This window comes from Drosophila pseudoobscura, chromosome 3 (assembly GCF_009870125.1).
Source record: "Drosophila pseudoobscura strain MV-25-SWS-2005 chromosome 3, UCI_Dpse_MV25, whole genome shotgun sequence".
NCBI lineage: Eukaryota > Metazoa > Arthropoda > Insecta > Diptera > Drosophilidae > Drosophila > Drosophila pseudoobscura.
The window spans coordinates 302,888-320,404 of NC_046680.1; the positions used below are offsets into that span (position 1 = coordinate 302,888).

Below are 17,517 nucleotides of genomic sequence, written 5' to 3' on the forward strand. Positions count from 1 at the left end.
GTGTTGTGCAAACTTGTTACACCTTAATGCCTCGAAATGCAAAGTTATGACATTTCATCGTTCTAGCCCTTTGTTGGCTCCCTACACCCTATTTGGGGGTTCTCTCCACCCTGGTGGATGATCTGGGTGTTATGTTAGACCCCAAGTTAAAGTTTTCCGAACACATTTCTACCATGGTAAATAAGGCCATGGGCGTGCTTGTGTTTATAAAGAGGTGGTCAAAGGAATTTGACGACCCTTATATAACAAAGACTCTCTATACCTCGCTTGTTCGTCCGATCTTAGAATACGGCTCCTGTGTATGGTGCCCTCAGTACAAAGTACACCAGGACCGTATAGAATCAGTACAGAAAAACTTTTTACTCTTTGCTCTGCGGGGCCTTAACTGGGATGCGGGTGTAAGACTCTTACTCTAGTAGAATAGGACTAGATACTCTAGTAGCCCTGATCTGTTGAGCCGCATAAACTTCACGATTCCTATTAGACTGACTAGAAATTTTATACCGTTGTTCCTTCCACTTTGTAGATCGAATTATTCCTTGCATGAACCGTTTAGGGTCTTATGCTCGGATAATAATTCCCTCTACCATATTATATCCAACACTAATTCTCTTCCTCTTATTAAATTATTAATCCTTACACACCTTTCTATTAATTAGTAACTGTAGTGGTATTTGTATTTTGATTGCATGCTTAGTTTCTTAGTAAGTTTAGTGCTAATTTTCCTCGAATGTTAGTCTAATATCTATCTTTCTTGCCTGTTCGCGTTTGGTTCGGCTACGCACCGCGCGTCATGCGGCAGCGCCCCTCGGTCGGTTGGGCGGGAGGAGGGCTGCGTTTTGCCTGGGATCCGCGCGTAACAGCCTTCTGCTGGTGTCACACGGGCCACTTGACGGTGCAGTAATTGCATCGCCTCTTGAAAGATGCAGTCATTGCATGTCAACGTCCAAGAAAAAATGTTTTGCCAGCGGAGATAAGTTTTCTGTCGGCGGAGAGACGTATTTTGTCAGCAGAGATAAGTTGTCCGGCAGGGGATATAGATTTCCCGCCACCGTAAATAAATTTTCCGCCAGCGAAGAGATGTATTTTGTCAGCAGAGATAAGATGTCCGGCAGGGGATATAAATTCCTCGCCGCCGGAAGTAAATGTTCTGCCAGCGGAGATAAGTTTTCCAGAGGGGGGGAGAAAAGTTTTCCGCCAGCGGATATAAATTTCCCGCCGCCGGAGATAAGTTTTCTGCCCGCGGAAAGACGTATTTTGTCAGCAAAGATATGATAAGATAAGATGTCTGTCAGCGGAGATAAGTTTTCTGCCGGCGGAGAAACGTAGGTCGTCTGCGTAGATAAGTTTTCCGCCAGCGGAGAGACGTAATTTGTCAGCAGAGATAAGATGTCCGGCAGGGGATATAAATTCCTCGCCGCCGGAGATAAGTTTTCTGCCAGCGTAGAGACGTATTTCGTCAGCAGAGATAAGATGTCCGGCAGCGGATATAGATTTCCCGGCACCGGAAATAAGATTTCCGCCAGCGGAGAGACGTATTTCGTTAGCAGAGATAGGTTGTCTGGCAGGGGATATAGATATTCCGGCACCGGAAATAAGTTTTCCGCCAGCGGAGAGACGTATTTCGTCAGCAGAGATAAGTTGTCTGGCAGGGAATATAGATTTCCCGCCGCCGTAGATAAGTTTTCCGCCACCGGAGAGACGTATTTTGTCAGCAGAGATAAGTTGTCCGGCAAGGGCTATAAATTTCCCCCTCTGGAGAAAAGTTTTCCGCCAGCGGATATAAATTTCTCGCCACCGGAGATAAGTTTTCTGCCAGCGGAGAGACGTATTTTGTCAGCAGAGATAAGTTGTCCGGCAGGGGCTATAAATTTTCCCCTCTTGAGAAAAGTTTTCCGCCAGCGGATAGAAATTTCCCGCCACCGGAGATAAGTTTTCTGCCAGCGGAGAGACGTATTTCGTCAGCAGAGATAAGTTGGCCGGCAGGGAATATAGATTTCACGCCGCCGGAGATAAGTTTTCCGCCAGCGGATAGACGTATTTTGTTTGCCGAGATAAGATGTTCCGCCGCCGGAAGTAAATGTTTTGCCACCGGAGATAAGTTTTCTGCCGGTGGAGAAACGTATGTCGTCTGCGTAGATAAGTTTTCCGCCAGCGGATAGACGTATTTCGTCAGCAGAGATAAGTTGTCCGGCAGGGGCTATAAATTTCCCCTTCTGGAGAAAAGTTTTCCGCCAGCGGATATAAATTTCCCGCCACCGGAGATAAGTTTTCTGCCAGTGGAGAGACGTATTTTGTCAGCAGTGATAAGTTGTCCGGCAGGGGATATAAATTTCCCGCCACCGGAGATAAGTTTTCCGCCACCGGAGAGACGTATTTTGTCAGCAGAGATAAGTTGTCCGGCAGGGGCTATAAATTTCCCCCTCTGGAGAAAAGTTTTCCGCCAGCGGATATAAATTTCCCGCCCCCGGAGATAAGTTTTCTGCCAGCGGAGAGACGTATTTTGTCAGCAGAGATAAGTTGTCCGGCAGGAGCTATAAATTTCCACCTCTGGAGAAAAGTTTTCCGCCAGCGGATATAAATTTCCCGCCACCGGAGATAAGTTGTCTGCCAGTGGAGAGACGTATTTTGTCAGCATTGATAAGTTGTCCGGCAGGGGCTACAAATTTCCCCCTCTGGAGAAAAGTTTTCCGCCAGCGGATATAAATTTCCCGCCACCGGAGATAAGTTTTCTGCCAGTGGAGAGACGTATTTTGTCAGCAGTGATAAGTTGTCCGGCAGGGGATATAAATTTCCCGCCACCGGAGATAAGTTTTCCGCCACCGGAGAGACGTATTTTGTCAGCAGAGATAAGTTGTCCGGCAAGGGATATAAATTTCCCGCCACCGGAGATAAGTTTTCTGCCAGCGGAGAGACGTATTTTGTCAGCAGCGATAAGTTGTCCGGCAGGGGCTATAAATTTCCCCCTCTGCAGAAAAGTTTTCCGCCAGCGGATATAAATTTCCCGCTACCGGAGATAAGTTTTCTGCCAGTGGAGAGACGTATTTTGTCAGCAGTGATAATTTGTCCGGCAGGGGATATAAATTTCCCGCCACCGGAGATAAGTTTTCCGCCACCGGAGAGACGTATTTTGTCAGCAGAGATAAGTTGTCCGGCAGGGGATATAAATTTTCCGCCGCCGGAGGTAAATGTTCTGCCAGCGGAGATAAGTTTTCTGCCGGCGGAGAAACGTAGTTCGTCAGCGGAGATAAGTTGTCCGGCAGGGGCTATAAATTTCCCCCTCTGCAGAAAAGTTTTCCGCCAGCGGATATAAATTTCCCGCTACCGGAGATAAGTTTTCTGCCAGTGGAGAGACGTATTTTGTCAGCAGTGATAATTTGTCCGGCAGGGGATATAAATTTCCCGCCACCGGAGATAAGTTTTCCGCCACCGGAGAGACGTATTTTGTCAGCAGAGATAAGTTGTCCGGCAGGGGCTATAAATTTCCCCCTCTTGAGAAAAGTTTTCCGCCAGCGGATAGAAATTTTCCGCCAGCGGATATAAATTTCCCGCCACCGGAGAGACGTATTTTGTCAGCAGAGATAAGTTGTCCGGCAGGGGATATAAATTTCCCGCCACCGGAGATAAGTTTTCCGCCATCGGAGAGACGTATTTCGTCAGCAGAGATAAGTTGTCCGGCAGGGGATATAGATTTCACGCCGCCGGAAGTAAATGTTCAGCCAGCGGATAGACGTATTTCGTTAGCTGAGGTAAGTAGTCCGGCAGGGGATATAAATTTCCCGCCGCCGGAAGTATATGTTCTGCCAGCGGAGAGAGGATGTCTGTGAGCGGAGAAAAGTTTTCCGCCAGCGGATATAAATTTCCCGCCATCAGAGAGATGTATTTTGTCAGCAGAGATAAGATGTCCGGCAGGGGATATATATTTCCCGCCACCGGAGGTAAATGTTCTGCCAGCGGATAGACGTATTTCGTTAGATGAGGTAAGTAGTCCGGCAGGGGATATAAATTTCCCGCCACCGGAAATAAGTTTTCCGCCTGCGGAGAGATGTATTTTGTCAGCAGAGATAAGATGTCCGGCAGGGGATATAAATTCCTCGCCGCCGGAAGTAAATGTTCTGCCAGCGGATAGACGTATTTCGTTAGCTGAGGTAAGTGGTCCGACAGGGGATATAAATTTCCCGCCACCGGAAATAAGTTTTCTGCCCGCGGAAAGACGTATTTTGTCAGCAAAGATAAGATAAGATAAGATGTCTGTCAGCGGAGAAAAGTTTTCTGCCAGCGGATATAAATTTCCCGCCACCGGAGTTAAGTTTTCTGCCAGCGGAGAGACGTAGTTTGTCAGCAGAGATAAGTTGTCCGGCAGGGGATATAAATTTCCCGCCACCGGAGATAAGTTTTCCGCCACCGGAGAGACGTATTTTGTCAGCAGAGATAAGTTGTCCGGCAGGGGCTATAAATTTCCCCCTCTGCAGAAAAGTTTTCCGCCAGCGGATATAAATTTCCCGCTACCGGAGATAAGTTTTCTGCCAGTGGAGAGACGTATTTTGTCAGCAGTGATAATTTGTCCGGCAGGGGATATAAATTTCTCGCCACCGGAGATAAGTTTTCCGCCACCGGAGAGACGTATTTTGTCAGCAGAGATAAGTTGTCCGGCAGGGGATATAAATTTTCCGCCGCCGGAGGTAAATGTTCTGCCAGCGGAGATAAGTTTTCTGCCGGCGGAGAAACGTAGTTCGTCAGCGGAGATAAGTTGTCCGGCAGGGGCTACAAATTTCCCCCTCTTGAGAAAAGTTTTCCGCCAGCGGATAGAAATTTCCCGCCACCGGAGATAAGTTTTCTGCCAGCGGAGAGACGTATTTCGTCAGCAGAGATAAGTTGGCCGGCAGGGAATATAGATTTCACGCCGCCGGAGATAAGTTTTCCGCCAGCGGATAGACGTATTTTGTTTGCCGAGATAAGATGTCCCGCCGCCGGAAGTAAATGTTTTGCCACCGGAGATAAGTTTTCTGCCGGTGGAGAAACGTATGTCGTCTGCGTAGATAAGTTTTCCGCCAGCGGATAGACGTATTTTGTCAGCAGAGATAAGTTGTCCGGCAGGGGCTATAAATTTCCCCTTCTGGAGAAAAGTTTTCCGCCAGCGGATATAAATTTCCCGCCACCGGAGATAAGTTTTCTGCCAGTGGAGAGACGTATTTTGTCAGCAGTGATAAGTTGTCCGGCAGGGGATATAAATTTCCCGCCACCGGAGATAAGTTTTCCGCCACCGTAGAGACGTATTTTGTCAGCAGAGATAAGTTGTCCGGCAAGGGATATAAATTTCCCGCCACCGGAGATAAGTTTTCCGCCACCGGAGAGACGTATTTTGTCAGCAGAGATAAGTTGTCCGGCAGGGGCTATAAATTTCCCCCTCTGGAGAAAAGTTTTCCGCCAGCGGATATAAATTTCCCGCCACCGGAGATAAGTTTTCTGCCAGCGGAGAGACGTATTTTGTCAGCAGAGATAAGTTGTCCGGCAGGAGCTATAAATTTCCCCCTCTGGAGAAAAGTTTTCCGCCAGCGGATATAAATTTCCCGCCACCGGAGATAAGTTGTCTGCCAGTGGAGAGACGTATTTTGTCAGCATTGATAAGTTGTCCGGCAGGGGCTACAAATTTCCCCCTCTGGAGAAAAGTTTTCCGCCAGCGGATATAAATTTCCCGCCACCGGAGATAAGTTTTCTGCCAGTGGAGAGACGTATTTTGTCAGCAGTGATAAGTTGTCCGGCAGGGGATATAAATTTCCCGCCACCGGAGATAAGTTTTCCGCCACCGGAGAGACGTATTTTGTCAGCAGAGATAAGTTGTCCGGCAAGGGATATAAATTTCCCGCCACCGGAGATAAGTTTTCTGCCAGCGGAGAGACGTATTTTGTCAGCAGAGATAAGTTGTCCGGCAGGGGCTATAAATTTCCCCCTCTGCAGAAAAGTTTTCCGCCAGCGGATATAAATTTCCCGCTACCGGAGATAAGTTTTCTGCCAGTGGAGAGACGTATTTTGTCAGCAGTGATAATTTGTCCGGCAGGGGATATAAATTTCCCGCCACCGGAGATAAGTTTTCCGCCACCGGAGAGACGTATTTTGTCAGCAGAGATAAGTTGTCCGGCAGGGGATATAAATTTTCCGCCGCCGGAGGTAAATGTTCTGCCAGCGGAGATAAGTTTTCTGCCGGCGGAGAAACGTAGTTCGTCAGCGGAGATAAGTTGTCCGGCAGGGGCTACAAATTTCCCCCTCTTGAGAAAAGTTTTCCACCAGCGGATAGAAATTTCCCGCCACCGGAGATAAGTTTTCTGCCAGCGGAGAGACGTATTTCGTCAGCAGAGATAAGTTGGCCGGCAGGGAATATAGATTTCACGCCGCCGGAGATAAGTTTTCCGCCAGCGGATAGACGTATTTTGTTTGCCGAGATAAGATGTCCCGCCGCCGGAAGTAAATGTTTTGCCACCGGAGATAAGTTTTCTGCCGGTGGAGAAACGTATGTCGTCTGCGTAGATAAGTTTTCCGCCAGCGGATAGACGTATTTTGTCAGCAGAGATAAGTTGTCCGGCAGGGGCTATAAATTTCCCCTTCTGGAGAAAAGTTTTCCGCCAGCGGATATAAATTTCCCGCCACCGGAGATAAGTTTTCTGCCAGTGGAGAGACGTATTTTGTCAGCAGTGATAAGTTGTCCGGCAGGGGATATAAATTTCCCGCCACCGGAGATAAGTTTTCCGCCACCGTAGAGACGTATTTTGTCAGCAGAGATAAGTTGTCCGGCAAGGGATATAAATTTCCCGCCACCGGAGATAAGTTTTCCGCCACCGGAGAGACGTATTTTGTCAGCAGAGATAAGTTATCCGGCAGGGGCTATAAATTTCCCCCTCTGGAGAAAAGTTTTCCGCCAGCGGATATAAATTTCCCGCCACCGGAGATAAGTTTTCTGCCAGCGGAGAGACGTATTTTGTCAGCAGAGATAAGTTGTCCGGCAGGAGCTATAAATTTCCCCCTCTGGAGAAAAGTTTTCCGCCAGCGGATATAAATTTCCCGCCACCGGAGATAAGTTGTCTGCCAGTGGAGAGACGTATTTTGTCAGCATTGATAAGTTGTCCGGCAGGGGCTACAAATTTCCCCCTCTGGAGAAAAGTTTTCCGCCAGCGGATATAAATTTCCCGCCACCGGAGATAAGTTTTCTGCCAGTGGAGAGACGTATTTTGTCAGCAGTGATAAGTTGTCCGGCAGGGGATATAAATTTCCCGCCACCGGAGATAAGTTTTCCGCCACCGGAGAGACGTATTTTGTCAGCAGAGATAAGTTGTCCGGCAGGAGCTATAAATTTCCCCCTCTGGAGAAAAGTTTTCCGCCAGCGGATATAAATTTCCCGCCACCGGAGATAAGTTGTCTGCCAGTGGAGAGACGTATTTTGTCAGCATTGATAAGTTGTCCGGCAGGGGCTACAAATTTCCCCCTCTGGAGAAAAGTTTTCCGCCAGCGGATATAAATTTCCCGCCACCGGAGATAAGTTTTCTGCCAGTGGAGAGACGTATTTTGTCAGCAGTGATAAGTTGTCCGGCAGGGGATATAAATTTCCCGCCACCGGAGATAAGTTTTCCGCCACCGGAGAGACGTATTTTGTCAGCAGAGATAAGTTGTCCGGCAAGGGATATAAATTTCCCGCCACCGGAGATAAGTATATATAATTTTCCCCTCTGCAGAAAAGTTTTCCGCCAGCGGATATAAATTTCCCGCTACCGGAGATAAGTTTTCTGCCAGTGGAGAGACGTATTTTGTCAGCAGTGATAATTTGTCCGGCAGGGGATATAAATTTCCCGCCACCGGAGATAAGTTTTCCGCCACCGGAGAGACGTATTTTGTCAGCAGAGATAAGTTGTCCGGCAGGGGATATAGATTTTCCGCCGCCGGAGGTAAATGTTCTGCCAGCGGAGATAAGTTTTCTGCCGGCGGAGAAACGTAGTTCGTCAGCGGAGATAAGTTGTCCGGCAGGGGCTACAAATTTCCCCCTCTTGAGAAAAGTTTTCCGCCAGCGGATATAAATTTCCCGCCACCGGAGATAAGTTTTCTGCCAGTGGAGAGACGTATTTTGTCAGCAGTGATAAGTTGTCCGGCAGGGGATATAAATTTCCCGCCACCGGAGATAAGTTTTCCGCCACCGGAGAGACGTATTTTGTCAGCAGAGATAAGTTGTCCGGCAGGGGCTATAAATTTCCCCCTCTGGAGAAAAGTTTTCCGCCAGCGGATATAAATTTCCCGCCACCGGAGATAAGTTTTCTGCCAGCGGAGAGACGTATTTTGTCAGCAGAGATAAGTTGTCCGGCAGGAGCTATAAATTTCCACCTCTGGAGAAAAGTTTTCCGCCAGCGGATATAAATTTCCCGCCACCGGAGATAAGTTGTCTGCCAGTGGAGAGACGTATTTTGTCAGCAGAGATAAGTTGTCCGGCAGGGGCTATAAATTTCCCCTTCTGGAGAAAAGTTTTCCGCCAGCGGATATAAATTTCCCGCCACCGGAGATAAGTTTTCTGCCAGTGGAGAGACGTATTTTGTCAGCAGTGATAAGTTGTCCGGCAGGGGATATAAATTTCCCGCCACCGGAGATAAGTTTTCCGCCACCGGAGAGACGTATTTTGTCAGCAGAGATAAGTTGTCCGGCAGGGGCTATAAATTTCCCCCTCTGGAGAAAAGTTTTCCGCCAGCGGATATAAATTTCCCGCCACCGGAGATAAGTTTTCTGCCAGTGGAGAGACGTATTTTGTCAGCAGTGATAAGTTGTCCGGCAGGGGATATAAATTTCCCGCCACCGGAGATAAGTTTTCCGCCACCGGAGAGACGTATTTTGTCAGCAGAGATAAGTTGTCCGGCAAGGGATATAAATTTCCCGCCACCGGAGATAAGTTTTCTGCCAGCGGAGAGACGTATTTTGTCAGCATTGATAAGTTGTCCGGCAGGGGCTACAAATTTCCCCCTCTGGAGAAAAGTTTTCCGCCAGCGGATATAAATTTCCCGCCACCGGAGATAAGTTTTCTGCCAGTGGAGAGACGTATTTTGTCAGCAGTGATAAGTTGTCCGGCAGGGGATATAAATTTCCCGCCACCGGAGATAAGTTTTCCGCCACCGGAGAGACGTATTTTGTCAGCAGAGATAAGTTGTCCGGCAAGGGATATAAATTTCCCGCCACCGGAGATAAGTTTTCTGCCAGCGGAGAGACGTATTTTGTCAGCAGAGATAAGTTGTCCGGCAGGGGCTATAAATTTCCCACTCTGCAGAAAAGTTTTCCGCCAGCGGATATAAATTTCCCGCTACCGGAGATAAGTTTTCTGCCAGTGGAGAGACGTATTTTGTCAGCAGTGATAAGTTGTCCGGCAGGGGATATAAATTTCCAGCCACCGGAGATAAGTTTTCCGCCACCGTAGAGACGTATTTTGTCAGCAGAGATAAGTTGTCCGGCAAGGGATATAAATTTCCCGCCACCGGAGATAAGTTTTCCGCCACCGGAGAGACGTATTTTGTCAGCAGAGATAAGTTGTCCGGCAGGGGCTATAAATTTCCCCCTCTGGAGAAAAGTTTTCCGCCAGCGGATATAAATTTCCCGCCACCGGAGATAAGTTTTCTGCCAGCGGAGAGACGTATTTTGTCAGCATTGATAAGTTGTCCGGCAGGGGCTACAAATTTCCCCCTCTGGAGAAAAGTTTTCCGCCAGCGGATATAAATTTCCCGCCACCGGAGATAAGTTTTCCGCCACCGGAGAGACGTATTTTGTCAGCAGAGATAAGTTGTCCGGCAGGGGCTATAAATTTCCCCCTCTGCAGAAAAGTTTTCCGCCAGCGGATATAAATTTCCCGCTACCGGAGATAAGTTTTCTGCCAGTGGAGAGACGTATTTTGTCAGCAGTGATAAGTTGTCCGGCAGGGGATATAAATTTCCCGCCACCGGAGATAAGTTTTCCGCCACCGTAGAGACGTATTTTGTCAGCAGAGATAAGTTGTCCGGCAAGGGATATAAATTTCCCGCCACCGGAGATAAGTTTTCTGCCAGCGGAGAGACGTATTTTGTCAGCAGAGATAAGTTGTCCGGCAGGGGCTATAAATTTCCCCCTCTGCAGAAAAGTTTTCCGCCAGCGGATATAAATTTCCCGCTACCGGAGATAAGTTTTCTGCCAGTGGAGAGACGTATTTTGTCAGCAGTGATAAGTTGTCCGGCAGGGGATATAAATTTCCCGCCACCGGAGATAAGTTTTCCGCCACCGTAGAGACGTATTTTGTCAGCAGAGATAAGTTGTCCGGCAAGGGATATAAATTTCCCGCCACCGGAGATAAGTTTTCCGCCACCGGAGAGACGTATTTTGTCAGCAGAGATAAGTTGTCCGGCAGGGGCTATAAATTTCCCCCTCTGGAGAAAAGTTTTCCGCCAGCGGATATAAATTTCCCGCCACCGGAGATAAGTTTTCCGCCACCGGAGAGACGTATTTTGTCAGCAGAGATAAGTTGTCCGGCAGGGGATATAAATTTTCCGCCGCCGGAGGTAAATGTTCTGCCAGCGGAGATAAGTTTTCTGCCGGCGGAGAAACGTAGTTCGTCAGCGGAGATAAGTTGTCCGGCAGGGGCTACAAATTTCCCCCTCTTGAGAAAAGTTTTCCGCCAGCGGATAGAAATTTCCCGCCACCGGAGATAAGTTTTCTGCCAGCGGAGAGACGTATTTCGTCAGCAGAGATAAGTTGGCCGGCAGGGAATATAGATTTCACGCCGCCGGAGATAAGTTTTCCGCCAGCGGATAGACGTATTTTGTTTGCCGAGATAAGATGTCCCGCCGCCGGAAGTAAATGTTTTGCCACCGGAGATAAGTTTTCTGCCGGTGGAGAAACGTATGTCGTCTGCGTAGATAAGTTTTCCGCCAGCGGATAGACGTATTTTGTCAGCAGAGATAAGTTGTCCGGCAGGGGCTATAAATTTCCCCTTCTGGAGAAAAGTTTTCCGCCAGCGGATATAAATTTCCCGCCACCGGAGATAAGTTTTCTGCCAGTGGAGAGACGTATTTTGTCAGCAGTGATAAGTTGTCCGGCAGGGGATATAAATTTCCCGCCACCGGAGATAAGTTTTCCGCCACCGTAGAGACGTATTTTGTCAGCAGAGATAAGTTGTCTGGCAAGGGATATAAATTTCCCGCCACCGGAGATAAGTTTTCCGCCACCGGAGAGACGTATTTTGTCAGCAGAGATAAGTTGTCCGGCAGGGGCTATAAATTTCCCCCTCTGGAGAAAAGTTTTCCGCCAGCGGATATAAATTTCCCGCCACCGGAGATAAGTTGTCTGCCAGTGGAGAGACGTATTTTGTCAGCATTGATAAGTTGTCCGGCAGGGGCTACAAATTTCCCCCTCTGGAGAAAAGTTTTCCGCCAGCGGATATAAATTTCCCGCCACCGGAGATAAGTTTTCTGCCAGTGGAGAGACGTATTTTGTCAGCAGTGATAAGTTGTCCGGCAGGGGATATAAATTTCCCGCCACCGGAGATAAGTTTTCCGCCACCGGAGAGACGTATTTTGTCAGCAGAGATAAGTTGTCCGGCAAGGGATATAAATTTCCCGCCACCGGAGATAAGTTTTCTGCCAGTGGAGAGACGTATTTTGTCAGCAGTGATAAGTTGTCCGGCAGGGGCTATAAATTTCCCCCTCTGGAGAAAAGTTTTCCGCCAGCGGATATAAATTTCCCGCCACCGGAGATAAGTTGTCTGCCAGCGGAGAGACGTATTTTGTCAGCAGAGATAAGTTGTCCGGCAGGGGCTATAAATTTCCCCCTCTGCAGAAAAGTTTTCCGCCAGCGGATATAAATTTCCCGCTACCGGAGATAAGTTTTCTGTCAGTGGAGAGACGTATTTTGTCAGCAGTGATAATTTGTCCGGCAGGGGATATAAATTTCCCGCCACCGGAGATAAGTTTTCCGCCACCGGAGAGACGTATTTTGTCAGCAGAGATAAGTTGTCCGGTAGGGGATATAAATTTTCCGCCGCCGGAGGTAAATGTTCTGCCAGCGGAGATAAGTTTTTTGCCGGCGGAGAAACGTAGTTCGTCAGCGGAGATAAGTAGTCCGGCAGGGGCTACAAAAATCCCCCTCTTGAGAAAAGTTTTCCGCCAGCGGATAGAAATTTCCCGCCACCGGAGATAAGTTTTCTGCCAGCGGAGAGACGTATTTCGTCAGCAGAGATAAGTTGGCCGGCAGGGAATATAGATTTCACGCCGCCGGAGATAAGTTTTCCGCCAGCGGATAGACGTAATTTGTTTGCCGAGATAAGATGTCCCGCCGCCGGAAGTAAATGTTTTGCCACCGGAGATAAGTTTTCTGCCGGTGGAGAAACGTATGTCGTCAGCAGAGATAATTTGTCCGGCAGGGGATATAAATTTCCCGCCACCGGAGATAAGTTTTCCGCCAGCGGATAGACGTATTTTGTCAGCAGAGATAAGTTGTCCGGCAGGGGCTATAAATTTCCCCTTCTGGAGAAAAGTTTTCCGCCAGCGGATATAAATTTCCCGCCACCGGAGATAAGTTTTCTGCCAGTGGAGAGACGTATTTTGTCAGCAGTGATAAGTTGTCCGGCAGGGGATATAAATTTCCCGCCACCGGAGATAAGTTTTCTGCCAGTGGAGAGACGTATTTTGTCAGCAGTGATAAGTTGTCCGGCAGGGGATATAAATTTCCCGCCACCGGAGATAAGTTTTCCGCCACCGGAGAGACGTATTTTGTCAGCAGAGATAAGTTGTCCGGCAAGGGATATAAATTTCCCGCCACCGGAGATAAGTTTTCTGCAACCGGAGAGACGTATTTTGTCAGCAGAGATAAGTTGTCCGGCAGGGGCTATAAATTTCCCCCTCTTGAGAAAAGTTTTCCGCCAGCGGATAGAAATTTCCCGCCACCGGAGATAAGTTTTCTGCCAGCGGAGAGACGAATTTCGTCAGCAGAGATAAGTTGGCCGGCAGGGAATATAGATTTCACGCCGCCGGAGATAAGTTTTCCGCCAGCGGACAGACGTATTTTGTGAGCAGAGATAAGTTGTCTGGCAGGGCATATAGATTTCCCGCTGCCGGAGATAAGTTTTCTGCCCGCGGAAAGACGTATTTTGTCAGCAAAGATAAGATAAGATAAGATGTCTGTCAGCGGAGAAAAGCTTTCCGACAGCGGATATAAATTTCCCGCTACCGCAGATAAGTTTTCCGCCAGCGGAGAGATGTATTTTGTCAGCAGAGATAAGTTGTCCGGCAGGGGATATAAATTTCCCGCCACCGGAGATAAGTTTTCCGCCACCGGAGAGACGTATTTTGTCAGCAGCGATAAGTTGTCCGGCAGGGGCTATAAATTTCCCCCTCTTGAGAAAAGTTTTCCGCCAGCGGATATAAATTTCCCGCCACCGGAGATAAGTTTTCTGCCAGCGGAGAGACGTATTTTGTCAGCAGAGATAAGTTGTCCGGCAGGGGCTATAAATTTCCCCCTCTGGAGAAAAGTTGTCCGGCAGGGGATATAAATTTCCCGCCACCGGAGAAAAGTTTTCTGCCAGCGCAGAGACGTATTTTGTCAGCAGAGATAAGTTTTCCGGCAGGGGATATAAATTTCCCGCCAACGGAGATTAGTTTTCCGCCAGCGGAGAGACGTATTTTGTCAGCAGAGATAAGTTGTCCGGCAGGGGCTATAAATTTCCCCATCTGGAGAAAAGTTTTCCGCCAGAGGATATAAATTTCCCGCCACCGGAGATAAGTTTTCTGCCAGCGGAGAGACGTATTTTGTCAGCAGTGATAAATTGTCCGGCAGGGGATTTAAATTTTCCGCCACCGGAGATAAGTTTTCCGACACCGGAGAGACGTATTTTGTCAGCAGAGATAAGTTGTCCGGCAGGGGATATAAATTTTCCGCCGCCGGAGGTAAATGTTCTGCCAGCGGAGATAAGTTTTCTGCCGGCGGAGAAACGTAGTTCGTCAGAGGAGATAAGTTGTCCGGCAGGGGCTACAAATTTCCCCCTCTGGAGAAAAGTTTTCCGCCAGCGGATAGAAATTTCCCGCCACCGGAGATAAGTTTTCTGCCAGCGGAGAGACGTATTTCGTCAGCAGAGATAAGTTGTCTGGCAGGGAATATAGATTTCATGCCGCCGGAGATAAGTTTTCCGCCAGCGGATAGACGTATTTTGTGAGCAGAGATAAGTTGTCTGGCAGGGAATATAGATTTCCCGCCGCCGGAGATAAGTTTTCTGCCCGCGGAAAGACGTATTTTGTCAGCAAAGATAAGATAAGATAAGATGTCTGTCAGCGGAGAAAAGCTTTCCGCCAGCGATAATAAATTAACCGCTACCGCAGATAAGTTTTCCGCCAGCGGAGAGATGTATTTTGTCAGCAGAGATAAGTTGTCCGGCAGGGGATATAAATTTCCCGCCACCGGAGATAAGTTTTCCGCCACCGGAGAGACGTATTTTGTCAGCAGAGATAAGTTGTCCGGCAGGGGCTATAAATTTCCCCCTCTGGAGAAAAGTTTTCCGCCAGCGGATATAAATTTCCCGCCACCGGAGTTAAGTTTTCTGCCAGCGGAGAGACGTATTTTGTCAGCAGTGATAAGTTGTCCGGCAGGGGATATAAATTTCCCGCCACCGGAGATAAGTTTTCCGCCACCGGAGAGACGTATTTTGTCAGCAGTGATAAGTTGTCCGGCAGGGGATATAAATTTCCCGCCACCGGAAATTAGTTTTCCGCCAGCGGAGAGATGTATTTTGTTTGCCGAGATAAGATGTCCCGCCGCCGGAAGTAAATGTTTTGCCAGCGGAGATAAGTTTTCTGCCGGCGGAGAAACGTAGGTCGTCTGCGTAGATAAGTTTTCCGCCAGCGGAGAGACGTATTTTCTCAGCAGAGATAAGTTGTCCGGCAGGGGATATATATTTCCCGCCGGAGATAAGTTTTCTGCCCGCGGAAAGACGTATTTTGACAGCAAAGATAAGATAAGATAAGATGTCTGTCAGCGGAGAAAAGTTTTCCGCCAGCGGATATAAATTTTATGCTACCGCAGATAAGTTTTCCGCCAGCGGAGAGATGTATTTTGTCAGCGGAGATAAGTTGTCCGGCAGGGGGTATAAATTTCCCCCTCTGGTGAAACGTTTTCCGCCAGCGGATATAAATTTCCCGACACCGGAGATAAGTTTTCCGCCCGCGGAAAGACGTATTTTGACAGCAAAGATAAGATAAGATAAGATGTCTGTCAGCGGAGAAAAGTTTTCCGCCAGCGGATATAAATTTTATGCTACCGCAGATAAGTTTTCCGCCAGCGGAGAGACGTATTTGGTCAGCGGAGATAAGTTGTCCGGCAGGGGATATAATTTTCCCGCCGCCTGAGATAAGTTTTCTGCCAGCGTAGAGACGTATTTCGTCAGCAGAAATAAGATGTCCGGCAGCGGATATAGATTTCCCGGCACCGGAAATAAGTTTTCCGCCAGCGGAGAGACGTATTTCGTCAGCAGAGATAAGTTGTCTGGCAGGGAATATAGATTTCCCGCCGCCGGAAAGAAGTTTTCCGCCACCGGAGAGAAATATTTTGTCAGCAGAGATAAATTGTCCGGCAGGGGATATAAATTTCCCGCCACCGGAGACAAGTTTTCCGCCACCGGAGAGACGTATTTTGTCAGCAGAGATAAGTTGTCCGGCAGGGGATATAAATTTCCCTCCGCCGGAGATAAGTTTTCTGCCAGCGTAGAGACGTATTTCGTCAGCAGAGATAAGTTGTCCGGCAGGGGATATATATTTCCCGCCACCGGAAATAAGTTTTCCGCCACCGGAGAGACGTATTTTGTCAGCAGAGAGAAGTTGTCCGGCAGGGGATATAAATTTTCCGCCGCCGGAGGTAAATGTTCTGCCAGCGGAGATAAGTTTTCTGCCGGCGGAGAAACGTAGTTCGTCAGCGGAGATAAGTTGTATGGCAGGGGCTACAAATTTCCCCCTCTGGAGAAAAGTTTTCCGCCAGCGGATAGAAATTTCCCGCCACCGGAGATAAGTTTTCTGTTGGATATAATTGTACCGTTTTAGTTTACCGTTATATATATAAGCGATATATAAAACGGAGCTGATACAAGAGACACGTAGTGGTTCGGTTAAACGTTTATTTGAGAGTGAGTAAAGTGGTATATGCATTATGAGCACGATACAATACAGTGTTGCCAGATAATTGTTGCTTATTCAAACAATAGTATCGATTACATTTTTAACACTTCTTCTTAAGCTACATATTATCATTTTAAACTAACTACCGCATGTTTAACTTTGTCATTCCAAGTAATTTAACAAAGTCGTCGTGTTTTTTCTTGCTTAAACATTTTGTTAGTAGATCTGCAACATTGCCGTTTGTCGATACGTATTCTAGTATAATTTCATTACATTCTACTTTTTCGCGAACAAAATGATACTTAATATCAATGTGCTTCGTGCGTTTGTGATGTACCGGATTTTGAGCAATATGTTGCGAACTGATGTTGTCGCCATAGATGGTTAAAGGCTCTGTAACAGTTGACCAACCAATCTCGTCGAGAAGTCATCGTAAATAAATAGCCTCTTTAGCAGCCATAGATAGTGCTATGTATTCAGCTTCAGTGCTGCTCAACGCGACAACACTTTGCTTAGTTGAAGTCCAAGAAAAAGCACTGCTGCTAGGAAGAATGCGTATCCACTATAAGATCTTCTATCGAGCCTGTCATTGGCCCAGTCAGCATCAGCGAAACCTCTTACTGGTTCACCACACTTGCGGTATGAGATGCCCAAATTCGTCGTTCCAGCCAGATACCTTAGAATGTGTTTTGCAGCCGTCTCGTGTTCTGCATGGGGATCAGTATTTCGTTGCGACAGTTTGCTTACTGCGTGCAAAATGTCCGGTCGGCTCAAGACTGCTAAATACATAAGGGAACCAATTAATGACTGATATTGTGTTACATTTACCTTGACACAATTATCATCAATGCAGCCAACTTGATAGCCCGGGTCGAGCGGTGTGCTGACTGGACGGCACTTGCTCATGCCATACGTGTCCAATAGTCCTTGAATATGCGATTTCTGGCAAAACGAAATCGAACCCTGTTCACCGTCTCGCTCAATTTCCATTCTTAGGAAAAAGTTTATGGGGCCGCCATCGTGCATCTTGAAGTTTGATGCGATCTTCTTCTTAATTACGGCTATGTCATTTTTGTTTGGACATGCGATAATTAAATCGTCGACGTAGACTGCAATATAGCTGTATGTTTGCTCATCTTTCTTGACGTACAAGCATGCCTCGTTCTTACATCTCTTGAAGCCCATGGTAGACAATACCTCGTCGAGCGTTTTGTTCCATACTCGCCCGGATTGCTTGAGTCCATAAAGTGCTTTACGCAGCTTTAGAACTTTTTCTGGATGATGCTTGTTGACAAAATTCTGAGGCTGCCTCATGTACACAGTCTCATGGAGTTTACTGTTCAGGTAAGCATTTGATATATCTACTTGATGCATA

At 47.6% G+C, this 17,517-nt stretch overlaps 1 long non-coding RNA gene across 1 annotated transcript; it reads left to right on the forward strand.

Annotated features, from left to right (window-relative positions):
- The first annotated feature begins 16,263 nt into the window (after window positions 1–16,263).
- LOC117183687 (uncharacterized) lies at window positions 16,264–17,257 on the forward strand. Its single transcript, XR_004468826.1, has 2 exons — window positions 16,264–16,781; window positions 16,838–17,257. It is a non-coding gene; the product is annotated as an uncharacterized lncRNA (long non-coding RNA).
- The last annotated feature ends 260 nt before the right edge of the window (window positions 17,258–17,517 follow it).